Raw genomic sequence first — 6821 nt, 5'->3', positions numbered from 1 at the left:
TCGCTCCCCCATGTTTATTTTTTTTAAAATAAATATTATTGTTTGTTTTTTTTCTTTAAAAACCCCTGTTTCTTTAAATTTCTTCCCTCCCCACAGCCAGCCAATTATGGCGATCGGCTGTCATAGGCTTCTGCCTATGAGAGCCGATCGCTCTCTTGTCCCCCATGGGGACAGCCGTGTCACACGGCTGTCCCCAGTGCAGCGCTGCTGCTCATCGCAGCGCTGCACCTAGTAAATAGACGGCGTGATCGCCGTCTAACAGTCTCGGGAGCGGCAATAGCCTCTCGGAGACTGAAGGCGGGGCGGAGCTCCGCCCTCCGAGCATGAGATGCGCGCGCACCATGCGCGCGATCTGATGCAAAACAGAGCCCCAGGACTTTACGCCAATTGGCGTTAGGCGGTCCTGGGGCTGCCGCCGCGGCCACGCCTACTGGCGTGACGCGGGCGGCAGAAGGTTAAAGGGAACCTGAGACGAGAAGCGTCTGAGGTTCCATACTTACCTGCGGCTTCCTGAAGCCCTGTTAGGGCCGCTCGTCCCTCGCCGTCTCCCCAGGTGGCTCCGGTCCCTGCCAATTCAGCCCGGAAGCATGGTCGAGTCAGTCTTATTAATAATAATAATACATAGTATGTACCAATGTCTGTATTTTATGTACCCATGTTTGTGTTTTACTCAGTGCTGTGCAGCACCACGGAAGATGCTATATAAAATAAATAATAGTAATTTTTATTAAAAATGGAAACATTTTCGGACAGTTTCCCACAACAGATCATGTTTACCAGTCAAAACCCTCAGGGCAAGTGAATGTGAGAACAGGGCCGTTTCTTGGGCAGTGCGGATAGGGCGACCGCCCGAGGCACACACCGGCAAGTAGAAGAAGGGGGGCGCAGGCAGAAGGACACAAACACTGTAAACTATTGTCCAGCGCTGCGTAATATGTTGGCGTTTTATAAATACAATATATAAATGCTATATAATAAAACCCCTGTGTCTCTGCGTCCTGTCCCTGTGTGTGTCCCTGCTTCCAGACCTGACAGTTTGTTGTCTGTGAGCCTCATTGCATTGTGGGAAATAACAGCTTTTTCCAACTGCCAAGCAAGCAACATCTCCCTGTGTGCATATACTGCAGACAGTGGTGGAGGATGGGCGAGCAGGACGCATCTGTGGGAGCATTGCTGGGGGACAGCACCCTTAGCCTAGCTCCATTTTTTTATGGGCGGGCTTTTTTACTAGTAAAATAAATAAATAATAAATGTGCGGTGCAGCCACATGGAAGAAGAAAGAAGATTACCAGCGCAATCACCTTCTTTGACTCCTCCTGGGCTGCCTGCATCAGACGTCAAGTTATCATCACGCCACCACCATGTGATGACACCTGGTGTGCTGTAGCGGTACTGCAGGCTGCCAGTGCGCGGCGCCCATGGAGGGGTCGGCTTTCCGGGCTCTCTTCACCTGTGTGTTTTCCTGGTCCCTGCTTCCTCCAGGATGAGCGGCTGGTCACTAGTAAGTAGGCAGATCTACTTGTGACCTGTGTCTGTGTGACTGTCCCTAAAGAGTAAGGGTTCACGAGTCCACGGGGGGGACGGGAGGGGGGTCGCAATTTTTACCCCCTGGGTGCAATTAAACCTAGAAACTGCCCTGTGTGAGAAGTAATAAAGGCGCGTGATATGTGCCATGTGTCAGTATCAAAAAAGGATTAAGATGGAATGAGGCCCTTGGCAAGATAGCAGTTTTTGCCCTCCGCCGATGGTCACCTGACTTTTTTAGTAAGATTTGGTGGGGGCTATATCCAAGAGAAAAATGAGCTTGCTTAGGGATTTGTAGGATGTCAAAAGCCAACTCACATACATTGGCTTGGATATATCACAATGGTACATGCTAGGCTGGCTTCAGCATGTAGCATTGTAGTGTGTTGTGTTGGTGGTATAATGGTTAGGATAGCAGCCTACCATGCGGTAGGCCTGGGTTTGATTCCTGGCCAATGTATGTGAGTTGGCTTTTGACATCTTACAAATCCCTAAGCAAGCTCATTTTTCTCCTGGATATATCATAATGGTACATGCTAGGCTGGCTTCAGCAGGTAGCATTGCTGTGTGTTGTGTTGGTGGTATAATGGTTAGGATAGCAGCCTACAGAGCGGTAGGCCTGGGTTCGATTCCTGGCCAATGTGAGTTGGCTTTTGACATCCTACAAATCCCTAAGCAAGCTCATTTTTCTCTTGGATATATCATAATGGTACATGCTGGGCAGGCTTCAGCATGTAGTGTTGGTGGTGGTATAGCGGTGAGGAGAGTTGCCTACCAAGCACTAGACCTGGGTTTGATTCCCAGCCAATATATGTGAGCTGGCTTTTGAAATCCTACAATTCCCTGTAAGACAAGACCCTCCTGAGGAGGAGGAGGAAGGGAGAGAGGGAGAGGGAGAGAGGAAGGAAGGGGAATTACACTTCCTGATGTTGTAAAGCAGTGTAGGCCTGCATGCAATTCAACATTCAATTAGATTTCTGACCTTAAAATACTGCTTTGTGTGAAAACTAAAAAAAATTTCCGGGACTTTTGACGTCTATCGTGTCTCCCTCCAGGTGTTAGAAGCCTTGAAACATCTTTTCTATCACTTTTCTGCCCATCATAATTTTTTTTTTAATCTTAATCTTAATTTTAATCTGATCGAATTACCTGTAGATCGGTAGGGAGTAGGGAAGGGAGTTCCATAGTGTTGGAGCGGCTCTTGAGAAGTCCTGGAGGCGTGCATGGGACTGGGTGATGCAGGGGGCAGTCAGGCAAAGCTCATTGGAGGAGTGGAGTGAGTGGTTAGGTGTGTACCTCTGGGTAAGATTGGAAATGTAGGTTGGACGGGTTTTGTGGACAGATTTGTAGGCCAGACACAGTATCTTGAATTTTATTCTGGACTGGATAGGAAGCCAGTGGAGGGATTCACAGAGGGGAGCCGCCATGATGGAGCGATGTGAGCCGTGATAATTCTGGCTGCCGCATTCACTTACGCAAGGAGTAAGTAAAGAGTAAACAAGGAAGCTGTAAGAATGTCATTGATGTTTCAGGAGGGTATGGAGGGAAGTTTGCAGTAAAAATTAGAGAAATTAAGAAAGGTGTGTGTAACAATTGGTGTCAGCAAGTAACAGAATTCTGATTATTAGGTGATCTGCAGTATCACCTATAATGCAGACATATCCCTGATTATATGATGATCTGCAGAATCACTTATAATACTGGTATATAACAGCTGATGTGACAACCAATAGCAAATGAGTGATAGGTATGATATAGTGCTTGGTGTGACAGTAGTACTGATAGGTTTAGCTATGCCACACCAGAGGAGCTGGTGGGCACTAACAGTACAGAGCCTCTCACCAGAGACTAGGGCCCTCTGGTGAGAGTAGAGAGGTCAGACTAGCAGAGTTGGCAACAGGCTGGCAGATACAGTACAAAGTCAGAAGGCAAAGGCAGGAAGGTTATAGCAGGCTGAGTTGGCAACGAGATCAGATGGGCAGAACTACAGAATCACTGAGAGTAAGAATAGTCAGAACGAGCAAGAGTCATACAGATAATACAATATTCAATTATATTTAAGGCTATCAAATAATCCTATCACTGTGTGAAATCCCCGGTTTCCTCCCGGATCAAAGCACACCGGATCTATCTAAGGTCTGAGCGGTAACACGAAGTATTCGCAACAGCAGACAAAGAGCAAAGAGACAAAGAGGAATCCACATGCACAGCCGGCTTCAATAGAGACACATGGAATGTCTTTACACCTTTCATACTGGGTGGGGGGGAGAGGAATCCACATGCACAGCTGGCTTCAATTAGTGTTGGGCGAACAGTGTTCGCCACTGTTCGGGTTCTGCAGAACATCACCCTGTTCGGGTGATGTTCGAGTTCGGCCGAACACCTGACGGTGCTCGGCCAAACCGTTCGGCCATATGGCCGAACTAAGAGCGCATGGCCGAACGTTCCCCGAACGTTCGGCTAGCGCTGTGATTGGCCGAACGGGTCACGTGGTTCGGACCCGAACGCGCTCTGATTGGCCGAACTGTCACGTGGTTCGGGTAAATAAATACCCGAACCACGTCATATCTCCGCCATTTGTCTGTGGGTTTAGCTTTGGGTAGGCAGGCAGGGTAGTTCGCGCTCCAGCCACGCTAGCCAGGGTCCCCCCCAGTCATTGTGTGTCGCTGCTGGGAACAGTAGTACACCGCTCGTTCAGCCACACTATATAGCATTCTGTGTACTGTTCTGTGTCTGCTGGGAACAGTAGTACACCGCTCGTTCAGCCACACTATATAGCATTCTGTGTACTGTTCTGTGTCTGCTGGGAACAGTAGTACACCGCTCGTTCAGCCACACTATATAGCATTCTGTGTACTGTTCTGTGTCTGCTGGGAACAGTAGTACACCGCTCGTTCACCCACACTATATAGCATTCCGTGTACTGTTCTGTGTCTGCTGGGAACAGTAGTACACCGCTCGTTCAGCCACACTATATAGCATTCTGTGTACTGTTCTGTGTCTGCTGGGAACAGTAGTACACCGCTCGTTCAGCCACACTATATAGCATTCTGTGTACTGTTCTGTGTCTGCTGGGAACAGTAGTACACCGCTCGTTCAGCCACACTATATAGCATTCTGTGTACTGTTCTGTGTCTGCTGGGAACAGTGGTACACCGCTCGTTCAGCCACACTATATAGCATTCTGTGTACTGTTCTGTGTCTGCTGGGAACAGTGGTACACCGCTCGTTCAGCCACACTATATAGCATTCTGTGTACTGTTCTGTGTCTGCTGGGAACAGTAGTACACCGCTCGTTCAGCCAGACTATATACCATTGTTTACTGACACTATATAGCAGACTATATAGCATTGTGTGTACACCGCTCAGCCAGACTATATACCATTGTTTACTGACACTCTGTGTACACCGCTCAGCCAGACTATATACCATTGTTTACTGCCACTCTGATTCTGCTGGGAACAGTAGTACACCGCTCGTTCAGCCACACTATATAGCATTCTGTGTACTGTTCTGTGTCTGCTGGGAACAGTAGTACACCGCTCGTTCAGCCACACTATATAGCATTCTGTGTACTGTTCTGTGTCTGCTGGGAACAGTAGTACACCGCTCGTTCAGCCACACTATATAGCATTCTGTGTACTGTTCTGTGTCTGCTGGGAACAGTAATACACCGCTCGTTCAGCCACACTATATAGCATTCTGTGTACTGTTCTGTGTCTGCTGGGAACAGTGGTACACCGCTCGTTCAGCCACACTATATAGCATTCTGTGTACTGTTCTGTGTCTGCTGGGAACAGTAGTACACCGCTCGTTCAGCCACACTATATAGCATTCTGTGTACTGTTCTGTGTCTGCTGGGAATAGTGGTACACCGCTCGTTCAGCCACACTATATAGCATTCTGTGTACTGTTCTGTGTCTGCTGGGAACAGTAGTACACCGCTCGTTCAGCCACACTATATAGCATTCTGTGTACTGTTCTGTGTCTGCTGGGAATAGTGGTACACCGCTCGTTCAGCCACACTATATAGCATTCTGTGTACTGTTCTGTGTCTGCTGGGAACAGTAGTACACCGCTCGTTCAGCCACACTATATAGCATTCTGTGTACTGTTCTGTGTCTGCTGGGAACAGTAGTACACCGCTCGTTCAGCCACACTATATAGCATTCTGTGTACTGTTCTGTGTCTGCTGGGAACAGTAGTACACCGCTCGTTCAGCCACACTATATAGCATTCTGTGTACTGTTCTGTGTCTGCTGGGAACAGTAGTACACCGCTCGTTCAGCCACACTATATAGCATTCTGTGTACTGTTCTGTGTCTGCTGGGAATAGTGGTACACCGCTCGTTCAGCCACACTATATAGCATTCTGTGTACTGTTCTGTGTCTGCTGGGAACAGTAGTACACCGCTCGTTCAGCCACACTATATAGCATTCTGTGTACTGTTCTGTGTCTGCTGGGAACAGTAGTACACCGCTCGTTCAGCCACACTATATAGCATTCTGTGTACTGTTCTGTGTCTGCTGGGAATAGTGGTACACCGCTCGTTCAGCCACACTATATAGCATTCTGTGTACTGTTCTGTGTCTGCTGGGAATAGTGGTACACCGCTCACCCGTCACTGTATAGCATTGTGCTCTGTGTCGCTGCTGGGAATAGTGGTACTGTATAGCATTTCTGTACTGCCACTGTACTGCTGCCAGTCAGCGTGTACTGTAAGGATAAGTGAAATGAGGAAGAAATCCGGTGAAAGAGGGAGGGGCAAGGGAAGAGGTGTTTCCCCTGACGGTTCACGTACAGGCCACAGGGGAGCACCCAAGAAAACCCACTCAATACCGCCCATGTTGTCCAGGACAACAACCCTCACAAATCCAAAAGAACAGGACCAGATAATTACTTGGATGACCTCTCAAGCGTCCAGCAGTGGGTTAAGCAGCACCAGCACATCACGCACGAGGTCCGAGTCCTCAGCCAGTTACAAGGAGCCAGTGGGCACAAAGCTGACACAACCGGCAGCGACACCACGCACACAACTGCCAGATAACCAGTCCGATGAATTACCTCAGGACACAATGGGGTATTCGCAGGAGCTATTCCCAGCCCAACAAACTTCCACCTTTCAAAGGTCAATGGAGGAACAGCCAGAAATGTTGTGCCTGGATTCACAACCGTTAACTGTGGGAAATGCACCGCGCACTGAAATACAAGGCGAGTCCGAAGAGGACTCGGAAACCCAAATCCCAGAGCAATTTGGGCAGGAGGGGTTGCAATTGCAGGAGGTCGGCCGACAAG

The 6821-nt window shown here is 48.6% G+C and overlaps 1 long non-coding RNA gene across 1 annotated transcript in view; it reads left to right on the top strand.

Moving 5' to 3' along the window:
- Nucleotides 1–1116: 1116 nt before the first annotated feature.
- LOC137519532 (uncharacterized) overlaps nucleotides 1117–6821 on the top strand; it is a 61141-nt gene continuing 55436 nt past the window's right edge. The window contains exon 1 of the long non-coding RNA XR_011021000.1: nucleotides 1117–1501. This is a non-coding gene — a long non-coding RNA (uncharacterized lncRNA). The remainder of the gene's footprint in view (nucleotides 1502–6821) is intronic.

The sequence above is a fragment of the Hyperolius riggenbachi genome, chromosome 5 (assembly GCF_040937935.1).
Source record: "Hyperolius riggenbachi isolate aHypRig1 chromosome 5, aHypRig1.pri, whole genome shotgun sequence".
Lineage (NCBI taxonomy): Eukaryota > Metazoa > Chordata > Amphibia > Anura > Hyperoliidae > Hyperolius > Hyperolius riggenbachi.
This window is presented reverse-complemented; position numbering and strand designations above follow the sequence as displayed.